The sequence below is a fragment of the Lepidochelys olivacea genome, assembly GCF_965140295.1.
Source record: "Lepidochelys olivacea isolate rLepOli2 genome assembly, chromosome: 3".
NCBI lineage: Eukaryota > Metazoa > Chordata > Testudines > Cheloniidae > Lepidochelys > Lepidochelys olivacea.
The window spans coordinates 163,944,500-163,957,160 of NC_140413.1; positions in this window are offsets into that span (position 1 = coordinate 163,944,500).

The following is a 12,661-nucleotide window of genomic DNA, read 5'->3' on the forward strand; positions in this document are numbered from 1 at the left end:
GGCAACTCCCCGTCTGGGTCTGTCTCCTCCAGGGACAGGGTGAGGCCAAGCACTGGTTCAGCTTCCAGGTGCCACTAGAAGGCAGAGGCCCAACTGCCCAACTGAGCTGCAGCGCCTTCCTTTTATACTTCCTGCCCGCCCTGGTACTTCCGGCAAGCGGGGCAGGGCGGGTTCAGCTCCGCCCACCAAGGGCCGTGTAGTGCTCCCTTGCCCTCCATGGGGAGGGAGGCTACTTTGCCTCACTATACTCCCCCTCTGGAGGTCCCCGCAGCTCGCATCTTCCCTCTTCCCCCGCTTACCACTCACCTCCTCACCCCCGCAGAAGTGGCGGGGGTGAGGAGGTGAGTGGTAGGCGGGGGGGGGTGAAGAGATGAGTGGCGGGAGGGGAGGTGAAGAGGGACACGACGAGCAGCAGGCAAGACAGGTCTCATGGCTGGGGGGTGAGGAGCGACGCAGCAAAGAGGCCATGTCGGGAAAGGACAGGGCCTGAGACAGAGCAGGAGTGGAGTGTGGGTGGGGCCGCAGGTGGAAGAGATGGGACAGGGAGCTAGCCTACCCCCAGGGGAAGCTTCACCCACCGCCCATAACAGATCCACCATGGGAATCCAGACTGCACCCTGCCTGCCATATAGATCCATGCTATATACACACAAGTTATACTAGCCACTCACTTTAATACTGAATGAAGTCCTACAGCAGTTTTCGTTGTAAGTTCCTTTCTCTGCATACATATATAGTTGCATTTGTTTCTTCATTTTCCCATGTACGATGAATCATGGCTCCAAACAGCTCATACAATAAAATATTCTGTCATATAAAATCATTCCGTGCAAGGTTTTATTTGCACTGTACTCAAGAGTTAATGTATCAATAAAAAAATGGCTTTACCTTAACCACTCCAAATAGACTGTACCTGCTTTATAGGGTTTGCATATAGTAACCCTGCAATTTGCATCTGGATAGATAGGTAGTCAGGCAGCTAGATGATGGATAGATGAGTAAAAGTTTCCACATTACAAATGATATATGCATTTGAAGGAAAAACAGGATCGTTTTAAAAAAGAGAAGGCAGATTTTTGTACGAAGCTTGCAGCTTGCTAAAATGTTATGTGCTGTATGCATGCACACAAGCAATGAAAGCCAGGACCGAGTTGTGTGCAAAAAATGGGACTGGTATGACAGCTGACTTGATCCCAGCGTTTGGAATTAAGGGATGCCATATAGGCCTCAGTTGGTCATACCTTTCCAAATCATCTGCCGCATCTTGCAACTTCAGAATATTGCTGAAATAATGATAATGTGAAAAGGAGTGATAAAGGGCCTGATCCCGCAAGACCTTAATGACCCTCGCAGTCTTTCCTCCTGAAAGGAGGAAATTAATCAGAAAACACTACTCTGGATCTCTGGGTTTGCAGCTGTAACCTTAAGGTTGGATATTAGATGAGATTTTTATTTTTGGTCAGTCAACCATGTGTTCAGTCATTTTAGGATACCATGGCCAAAGTAGCCCCAGGTTCATGCTGCAAAGGATATAGATGTGTCAGGTTAACCACAAGAACAAACATAACTGATTATAGCACATGAGAAACTGCCATGTAGCAGGGGATGGTCTGAATGGAACGTTGGTTCTTTCCATCCACAAAATGTGTCAAATTCTGTCATCAAATGCATGCACATAAAACTCCCATTGAAACAAATGGGAGCTGTTTGCCTGTGTCTGAGTGCAGAATATGGCCCTTTCTAGGAACATACATAAGCGTATCCCCAAAACAGATCAAAGTGAATACTTTGCTTCTGGAAAGTTCTTGATTTGATACTAAGTTTGCCCTTCTGCAGAGGAACAATACACTATGCAATTAATTAAGTGTGTCCAGAGAACGGCAAACTGTGGTGCTTGCAGGACACTTGCCCTGCTTCTGGTGAATGTAAGATCACCTTAAGTTTACTTAGCTAGTGCTCTAAATGTGACTTTCATAATGTTGTACGGAGATACCAGCAGTGGCTCTGTAATTAAGATTTTCACCTAGAACTGGGTACAGACCTCTGTTTTTGGAGGAAGAATCTTCTCCCCATGTATATTATGTCTCTGCATAACAACTTATTTTTTCTTTGTGTATTTTCAGGTAAATCTATTAAGGGCATGGAAAAACTCCCATATGAAGAAAGATTAAAAACAATAGGGGTTTTTACCTTAGAAAGGACACAAATGAGAGGCAACATGATAAAAGTATTCAAAATAATGAATGGTGTAATGAACGGACCTCTGGTCTGATCCAGTTTGGCAATTCCTGTGTTCCTAATTGTGTGGAAAAAGTGTTCATCGTGGGAGCTATAAAAGGCTGCTGAGTAAACATCCCATGCTTTCTTGGTTGGGCGCACACACTCACCATGCTTTCTTGGTTAGATGTTAGAGAGGAAGGGTGACCTTGTGATTCAAGCACAGGATTCAGACTGGCTTTGGTGCTGATTTCCTTTATGACCAGAGTTGGTCTATATGTGAGTTATTTCCATCTGGATTTAATTATACCTCCCTACCTCACAGGGCTGCTGTGAGGCATCATTTGTTATTGTTTGCAGAATACGTTGAGATTACAGCAGGGTGTTATAGAAAAGCAAAGTATTTATAATTCATGTCAGGCTTGGTCCAGGATCATACTCCGGTGAAATTTGTGGAGAACATCATGAAGGTTCCAATCACCTCAGATGAAAACCCTACAAAAGGGCAAAAGCTAAATTGAAATCCCTGTGATCTTGAAGCTATGGATTTTTTTTTTTTGTGAATTATCCCTCCTGTGTGGGAAATCCTGTGGATCACGGAAACTTCAGAGAGGGCTGGCATCTTTTTGTAGAGGACAACTGCCTCCACATTGCTTCCTTATCCCTCCCATTCCTCATGACAGTATGGCTCTCTAAAACCATGCTCCTATTACTTCTTCATCTGTGTCTGAGCCAAGCCCTCTTGAAGAGATTGTTTGAGAATTTGGAGTGGGGGGCCACGACACAGTCAGCACTAATTTACTTAAGAAATCCTTAGAAGTATGGGGAGGGATACTGCTCTGGAGAAAAATGGGCATATCACTACCGGAAACTTATTTACAAAATGGAAGTAGTTCAGGGAAGAGTTGGATGGGCTGACTTATGGGGAAAGCTAAAAGCACTGAATACGTATACCTTGCCTCAGCAACAACTAAGGACTTGCTACATTACAGGCGGGATCGACAGGCAGCAATCGATCTAGCGGGGGTCAATTTATCACGTCTAGTCTAGCTGCCATAAATTGACCGCCGAGTACTCTCCCATCAGCTCTGGTACTCCACCAGAGTGAGAGGCGCAGGTGGAGTCGACGGGGGAGTGTCAGCCATCGACTTACCACAGTGGGGACACCACGGTAAGTAGATCTAAGTACGTCAATTTCCGCTACATTATTCACGTAGCTGAAGTTGCGTCACTTAAATTGATTCCCTCCTTTCCCCCCACCCCCCGAGCGTAGACCAGGCCTAAGAGTGTGTTTTATGTATATGTAAATTCACCATCTACATCTACAGATACTTTAAGGGAATAAATGCTAAAAAGGGAGAGGAATGAGTTAGTGTGGTAAAAGAGCATTTAACTAGGAATCATATGATGCAGTTAGGAGAGGGAAAGTATAGGCTGGTTAAAAGGAACTGAAATGGTGAAAATCCTGTAGCTGTTTTTTTGTGGGTTTTTTTTTTTTTTAACTAGAACAAAGCACTAGAAAATGTACATTAGGGAACAATTCTACATTGGTGGAGAGGGATTTGGATGGCCTTTTTGGTCTTTAACATCTCTAACTTCTGCTAATTGAATGTATTGATTTGTGATAGGAATCATAGTTCCTTGAGACGCAATAGTTCTCTGCTTGGTAGCTCACCAGTTGCAAGTCACATAAGTAAGCAATTGTGAAGTTTGGAAACCTATAACATGAGCAAAACAGGGACCTTAAAGAGTGGTGTTCAGAACAGAAAGAGGCAGTGTTTGGGTCTGGCACTTCATTAGGTTCTGGCTAGAATTCACATACCAGGCCAGATCAGGCTTTTTGGGTTTGGGTTCAGGTTCAGATTCATTGCTGTGCCAAACCCATCAGAGATTTAAAACAAAAAGGTAGTGAGTGCACCATGTAATCTAATCTCGTGGATTTTCTGTCATTTTGAATGAATGATGCTATCTTGGACTGAAATCTTGTAAGAATAGTCACTACTGCAAGATTTTGGCTGCTTACAAATCAAAACCAGAAAATAGGGCCCATCTGGTTTCTAGTTCTATCCAGAACAAAAGCCATAGCCATCAGATTAAGATTTGGGGATGTGATTTCAAACATTGCTTCTCAATCCCGTCTTTTCTCAAATTGTCTTAGGGCTGCCCTCCTCAAGTATTTCATCCTGCTGGAATGTGGTGAGAGGCCATGGGACATGGTGGTACATAAATCATTAGCTGTGATTTTGATCACTATTTTGACAAATGTTTAATTTTGTGTATTAAAAATGCTGTGTTTTGCCCCAGAATGAGCACTATGTCATGGTAGTGATGTGTTAATGTAAAGCAAAATGGGTGAGGCAAGGCAGGGGGATCATCCAAATGTTAATATGGTATCATTTTGGTGTAGTGGATTATCATAGCCTGGGGACCTTAATAGCCGTGGGGCAGCAATGTGACATTGCGATATATACTTTAATTTCATTTCTCATTTCAGTAACAAAACAGCTGCAAATCAAAAGACTTGCAGTCATTACAGAAAAAAACTATTTCAGTCCTTTAGAGAAGTACTATAGCCATTGCAGAGTTGATCCATGATTCAAAAATGTGTAAATCATAGTAATTAAGTGAGTTTAAGCATTTTGTTAATCATAAAGGGCCCTACTGATGTTTGTGTATGTGTGCCACTTGTGACTATCTGATCTTTCTTGCTTTGCCATTTTATTAACTGTGTTAGTTCTTATTCCCCTGTTTCAGGCACGTAAGAGCCTCTAAAATGTACCTTGCATCCCAAAAATATATTGGCAGCTGGATTTTTTGATACAATTTTTTATTTCAATTTTTACTCCTTGCCCAACGAAAGTAGCGGTAATATATAAAATCAAGAAAATGTTACAAAACATCACAAAAATATCAAATATTAACAATGCCTAAAAAGAGGAAAAAGAATACTGAGAGGTGTAAGGAAATGTAGGTTATTACACATCATACTTAACTATTCAGTGATTATATGTATTTTATTTATATTTCCATTTACTTATTTTAACTACTTAGGTCCAAGGAATTTATATATGTTAATTACAGAAACCTCACCAAAAGGCTCTGTAGTACTTCTCAAATACAGGGCAAGATCTACCTAATGGATACTCTCCTTTACACCAGCTCTGCTTCATTTATATTTTGCAGATGTCCAATAGGCCGTGACTGATAGCTTTCCCCTTCTGTTGCCTTCATAACATTTCCAATGTCCTAACATTAGTTCACAAGGAATTTGAGTCATGTATTTTCCCACCTAATGCTAGTTTTGCTTGAGAGTTTAGCAGCACAGGATTCTTCCACTCAGTGGCCTTTGGGCCTTTCTTTAAAAGAAATAGCTAACAAGCACGCCAAGTTATATAAAAAAGTTGGATGTCAGTGCTGTGGTGAAACACTGACATTCCATGTCTACAACCCCAATTTTTGAGGCAGCATACAAGTTAGAAAACCACCAGTGGCAAGAACAGTTGCCATTTTGAATTTTGTTTCTACTTCCACAGTAACATTGCAGAAAAGATAATCAAGCTTTTAATTTATATTTACAAATGCAGGCAGACAGTAGTTCAAACCGAAATGATGCAAAATATGCCAAATCAATTATTGTATACGTTCAGAGCTGTACATTTGTTAGATAAATAAAGTAGGCTGAAACTCTCCCAGATATTGGCTATTCTTTAATACAAATGTAATAATAATAAAAAAAAATCCAAAAGGTATGAAACAGATAAGGAAACCCCTTTGCCTGCCAATAAAATGGATAAAGTAATGAATTTAAATTTTAAAAATAAATGAAATCATATGCTTTATTGCAAGAATTTCTTGATGCTGCATTATTTAATTTCAGGCTTGTAAAGTTGATTTTAACAGTTTTTTCATTGATTTTGCAAAAAAGAATATGATTTACACTTTAGAAGGTTAATCCTCTCCAATGCTTGGGGTACAAACATGGAGCCTACTTCTATGATGTACTGAGCACCTTCCTTGACTTCAAACTGATGTGAATTCATGGTGCTTGGCACATTGCAGAATTGGACCTGTCAGTATTTATTTTTACATTTGTGCTAGTGTGTAGCTCACTGTCAGCCCCTCTTATTTATCTTATGAACATGCATCTACAAACATATATAATAAACTGATCTGACATATTGTGTCACCCCAACTCTTTGCTTAAATATTACTTAAAACTTGGAAAATGAAGTGACATCAAATACTTCTGCTACTCTGTGTATGGTGTTAAGAATCAGGAATCAAAATAGATCTGAAAATGAGGTCTGCAGTTGTGATGCCTTATTTCCAGTGGCATATAATAAAAATAATGAATAATAATAAATAGTACAATTTTTCATTTTTACAACAGCTTATCTCCAAATACTTCACAAACATTAATTAAGTAAAAGTAAGTTGTGTTTTCCTTAGCTACAGAGCTTCCTGACTGCATTAATCTCTAATTATATTTATCCTTATGTGTTAAGCTGTATGTTGAAATGCAGACTTTACTGATTTCAGGATTTTAGTGACAAACTTGACTAGGGTACAACATAAAAAACAGGACATTTAATTTAGTTTGAACCGATCATATTCTTCAATCATCTTAGGCCAGATCTTCAGCTGATATAAATTGGTACAGCCCCATTGACATCAGTTGAGGATTTAGCCCATTCAGAATAAAGCTTTATAAAAAACAAAAACAAAACAAAACAAAAACAAAACCCCTCCACAACTTAGTTCCTGAGACGGCTGTTGAGATTTTACATATAAGCATGCAGAAGTGTTTACATTATTTTATTTTAATTTTTGTGATAATATAAGAACTATATTAAAAATAATCACCAAGAAAGAGTTGAGTTATTAAAATGAAAGTTTTAATGCAGTCATCAACTATTATTACATAAACTTTTTAAATTGCGAGAACTGATATTTTAGAAAACCATTTCCTTCATGTGCCCTTTATTTGTGCCTAAACTATATCTGTAAAAAGGCAATTATTATAGTATGTATAAGGTACTGTAAGTAGCAAAATTGTACTCTAAGATACCAGATGAAACTATCTGGACTGTTTGATAAACTTACTCAATGTAAAGTTAATAAACAAAAAATACTTTAAAAATGTTAAAATTTGTACATTTAAAAGGTTTATGCATCAACTCGTAGATTTTTTTTTCTAAACATAATTGTATGGGGGCTGCCCAGTTTATCAACAGCATTTATTAACCTGTTTCTTTGCATAAATCAAAATATATTTTAAAATCCTTTTTTTAAGATTTGTTCTTCATTACTTATGAAAGGCAGTGTCCCTTTAGGAAGCATCACAATAGTTTTCAAACAGTCCATCGTCATCTGCAACCCTGTAACCTCAATCTTTAAACGATATGGTTTTATTTCCTACTTTGCCTGCTACATTATTTTCACCTTTCTGAGTTAACATTATTGGTAGTGTGTCACATTAAAGTCAGTTTGATTACATCATTTAAGGAAGCGTGTTCCATTTTTTTCAGAAACCACACAATAATATAGGGCCGATGGGTTGTTTTGTTTTGTTTTTTTTCCCCACCTTTTTACTCAACCACTTAAACAAGTGCCCTATGTTCCTTTTGGAAAAAGACATGGGCTCCCTGCACCCAGTTCTGCTCCAATATAATGAAGTTGTTAAAGTAGCAAGACTGACAGGTTAATTATCCTTTATAAAAGGGGGACAAATTGAACTGTGTCTTTCCATCATTTTTTGATATATCAAGAAGCTCCTGAGGTGCTCAGATGCCACTCTGGTGAATAGAACAACTAATCCACTCTGCTATTCTTTGCTGACCCTGCTCCCCCCATCGGGGCCTTGCAGTATATTGCAGTTGGTTTTTGTTTCACATTCAACAGATTCCACTTTATTATAAATTCAGAAGGATTTTTTCCCCTCCATATGTTGGCTGACAGCTCCCCTGAAATACTGATGGCTAAATTTAAACTCTGATGAAAATTAACCCAAGTGTTAAATGCAAACAGGAGCTGCTTGGAAAGAAAAGAGTTATCATGGTAAATGCCAAACAGTGGAAAATGTGTGTAAATTAATGGAGCCTCACTGGTGACAAGCTGTCAGGCAGTTTGATGGCTCTCGCTAGTGGTTTAGTCCCACTGAAGTTGGCCAGAGGGCAGCATGGACAAGTCCTGCTTTTCAAAAAGACCGCGGGATGCTTGACAATAACGCTAACTAGATCATCTAAAGTTCATGGTCAAATGAGAGATTTTTTTTTCTTTTTCTTTTTTTTTGCAGAGCTTTGCAGATACACAGCTGGGCTATGAATAAGATATCAGATCACAGTTGCAGTTTAGCGGTCACAAAAGAATGCAGAATATAGTGGTCAGAGATTAGTGGTGAAAAGAATTGAAAGTTAATTTCCGTGCCAAGTTACTTTCATTGTACCACACAAACAGTGACCTAAAACTATTAAGTTATTACTATTACTATACTATTAAATAGAAGAGTGTTTGGTCACTTGCATGTTTTCTTGATGAAATGGTTTATTTTTAGATTTAAAAAAATGTTTTAAAACTGGCATCAGTATTTATTGTTGTCAGGTATTGTATCTTGCCCCTAAATCAAGGAAGATTCTAAGGAAAGCTTTGAATTATAATAGGACACATTTTATAGCTTACCTTTCTATTTTTCTCCAGATATTTTATTTTAATTTTTAAATGTTCATCTATAATAGATTAATAGATAAAGGATATTAAAGGTCCACTCCTGAAAGTAGCAGAGCATCCTCTATTCTCATTGATTTTAGTGGGAATAGAGAGCACTCAGCACCTTCTAGAATCAGACATGAATGTTAGTGTTTATATGTGTTACTATATCGGTTTGAAACAAGTATAGTTAATCCTATAGTGTGGACAAAGTTATACCAGTATAAAGAAGCCGTATACTGGTATAGCTTATTCCCACATGGGAAATTTACCCACACTGAGGGTTCTGTTGATGTGAACTATATTGGTTTCAAAAAATACCCCTAGTCAAAATAGTTAAGTTGGTACAAAAACTGTGAGTAGAACAGTCCTGAGTGGATAGAATCCTGCAAACAATTGCTCACATGAATAGTTGTCTCTCATGCAACTAGTCCCAGTAAGATGAAAGTGCTGGTACTACCTGCATGACAAAAGACTACTCACATGGGCCTGGATTATTTCCCTAGATCTGTGCGAAGAAGGGACTGTCCTTTAATTACTACCTATATGTGTGAATGTGTACACACATATATGTGCAGGCGAGATCCCTATGGTAACTTGGAGAGACCTCTGATAAATGGCATAGGTACAATATGTGTACAGTTGTACAGGTACAATACATTTATCCAACATGCCCATGACCACATTACCTGCCCATTAATCCACCTTCCCTGGACTTATTCTAATATTTGGAACCTTTTGGCAGCAGCTTCAACGGTGCCACTACCGAAAAAAAAACCCTATCTGAAAATTTTTCTTCCTCCTCCTCCCCGAAATGTGGAATTTTCTACCCAAACTAGATAGGTCCAGGACAGGTAAAATTCAGTCCAGGGTCAATTATCACTTCTCAGTGAATAAAAATGTCAATGTCACAGCTTTAAATTCTGACGTCTTGAAACAGGAACTTTATCCCAAGTTCCCAGCTTCCCAATGGGATACACTGCATTTGATTCTTAAACTTTAAAATCATGAACGTTTTAGGTAAAGGAAAGCTATTTTAGATCATATTTGGAGGGGTCTTACATTTAATTATAATATTTCTCTGTAATTGGTACCAGACTTCCTGACTCAGCTGCATATTTAAGTACCTGCTTAACTATATAAGCATGTGAGTGGTTCCATCAACTTCAACGGGACTATTCACATGCTTAAATACCTACTGAATTGGTGCCTAAAGCACCTGGTTTATAGGTGGAGGGATACAAAAAATAGTTCCAATATTTTTTTTTAAATTCTCTAAAACTTTTCTTAGTTAGTTTTGCTATAGCGTATGTGCCCTGTATTGAACACATGATGTGGGATGTTATATAGGCTTTATTAGTATCTAATTCAGCATGACTTTTCTTGTGAGTAACGTTGACATCACAAGGATCTTGAGAAAACCATTATACTACAGCACGCTATCACGGAAGACATCCAAGGGAGTATAAAAGATAACTTTAAAACAAAAACTAATATTAAATCTATTCCTTTAATGAAACACATAAGGGAATCATGTATTTTTTTTAAATTACCCTGTTTGATGTATAAATAATATGAAATTTATACAAGATTATAATGTAAAAAGCCTATCTACAGCAATGTAAAGATCCCTTCAGATCAAATTGATAGTAAATTGTTTGTTTTCCTTTATATATGTGTAATATGGTTAACTACATGGAGAAAATTTGGTTCATTACCTTTATGTTTAATGACTCCGACAGCTAGAATTAATTGTACTAATTATTGATATTAGAGTACATTTTTCAATAGTGTATTTAAAGAGTTTTCTGAGTATTTTTTAAAGAACTTCCTGTAAACAGGGATACCACAAGTTCTCTCCCAAGGTCATAAGACTTGAGCAGGCTCCCTTGTTGCAAGCCCTTTAACAAGAAATCTTTTTTTCCCTCAGCCTGTACCAGGCATGCCTTGGGTTCTATTAGTTTCAACAACCTTGTTGATTGCAGGTGCATAATTCAGTGCCTGGAGAGAGAGGCAGCTGACAAAGTAGCCACATGAAATCCTGTCTCCATTTAAGTCAATGGGAGTTTCACCACTGACCATGCCTAAAGTAAATACAGTGTGTTCAGGAGGACTGCAGTTATAAAATATTACACTTGTCATGTCCAGATCAGATGCAGAAGAGATCGCCACACTTAGCAACCTCCATGACAGTCTCAGCAGAGAGAGGCTAAACAATGAATGTGTACAGAGACTGAACTGTCTCCTAACCTCTAGAGGGGTTTCCTCCAGGACAGGGTAGAGGCACACTAGTAGGACAGTGAGGGTAAGATTGCACTGCTACTATCTCTTCTGGCCAGTTTGATCTAAGAACAGTGAACATCAGTGTCCAGCGCTGTTGAGCCATCACCTTTCATGCACACCAGAAATTCGCAGTCTCGATGAAGTCTTCATTTTCATGTTAGCTAAGGATGAATTCAAGTTTAAGCTGACTGTGATTCAGATATTTTTCCAGAGGTTTTTTGAGGTAGGTGTAGTAACTAGACACTCTCCAACACTTTGCCTAGACTTAGCTATAATACATACAAGTAAGTACATTGTGCTCAGAAACCTCTTGGGTCAGACGACTTAACCCCCTCCTACCCTTCAAAACAAATAAATGAAGTCTTAATACAACAGCCATCTCAATCAAAGAAAATGATCTACCTACATTTGTATGCAGTGTTGCTGTAGCTATGTCAGTCCCAGGATATCAGAGAGACAAGGTGGGTGAGGTAATATATTTTATTGGACCAATGTCTGTTGGTGAGAGAGACCAGCTTTCGAGCCACGCAGAGCTCTTCTTCAGATCTGGCTACATGGCTAGCTAAGCAAAATGTCTCTTCAGAAAGAAGGAAAGTGACTTTGAATCTTAGTGATAATAGGGTAATCTGATAGGCTAAAAAAATTCAGGGAAAACCAGTTACCTTTTAAGGGTTTACTGACCACCATGGGTTACCATATCTATCTTTGGGAATTAGGGCATTTAAATAGGGGAAAATGTAGCCCATTGGAATATCTTTTTTCTTTACGTAGCTTGTTAGAAAATTAGGAAGAAGGCTAAAATTTGGAAGATTTTACTCTAATAACATGTCTATAGTATCTACGGCTTAGTACATTCTCCTGTTCCTGGGACTAAAATACCTGAACACATCCCTGTTCTCTGGATCTTCTCCCTATTACACCACTACTTGCAATCCAAGATCTTCCTATACTGGTACTTTATCTCTTCAGTTGTGTGATTTCAGGTCAGTTACCGAGGTCTCTCCAAATGAGGTTTAAGTGTTTACTTTTCCCTTAGCTAGAAGCAGACCTAGATGGAGAAGCTGTGGTGTATAAGAATAGGTAACCAAAAGAGATGCAAACAATAATCATACTTGATAATTCAGGCAGGCAGTGAGTTCAAATCATAAATCCATGGCAATTGCTTTTATGTGTTTGTGTTGGGGGTTTTTTTTTAAGCCGATTGTCATTAGTCAGTGTGCTGCTAAAAAGTACTTAGTGTTACATAAGCAGAATATGACTGACTATATATATTTTTTTTTTACCTTGAAACGGAACTACAGAAATAAGCATGTGGTAAAAATTTCTTCTTTTGGACAGTAAATAAATCAGTTAGTGAATGGAAAAATCATGTTTAGTTCCAGACAAAAGTTTCTTTAATGCTATTTTTTTCAAGGAAGTTTTCTGACACTTCCCCCTCCTTCCCAGCACACACATT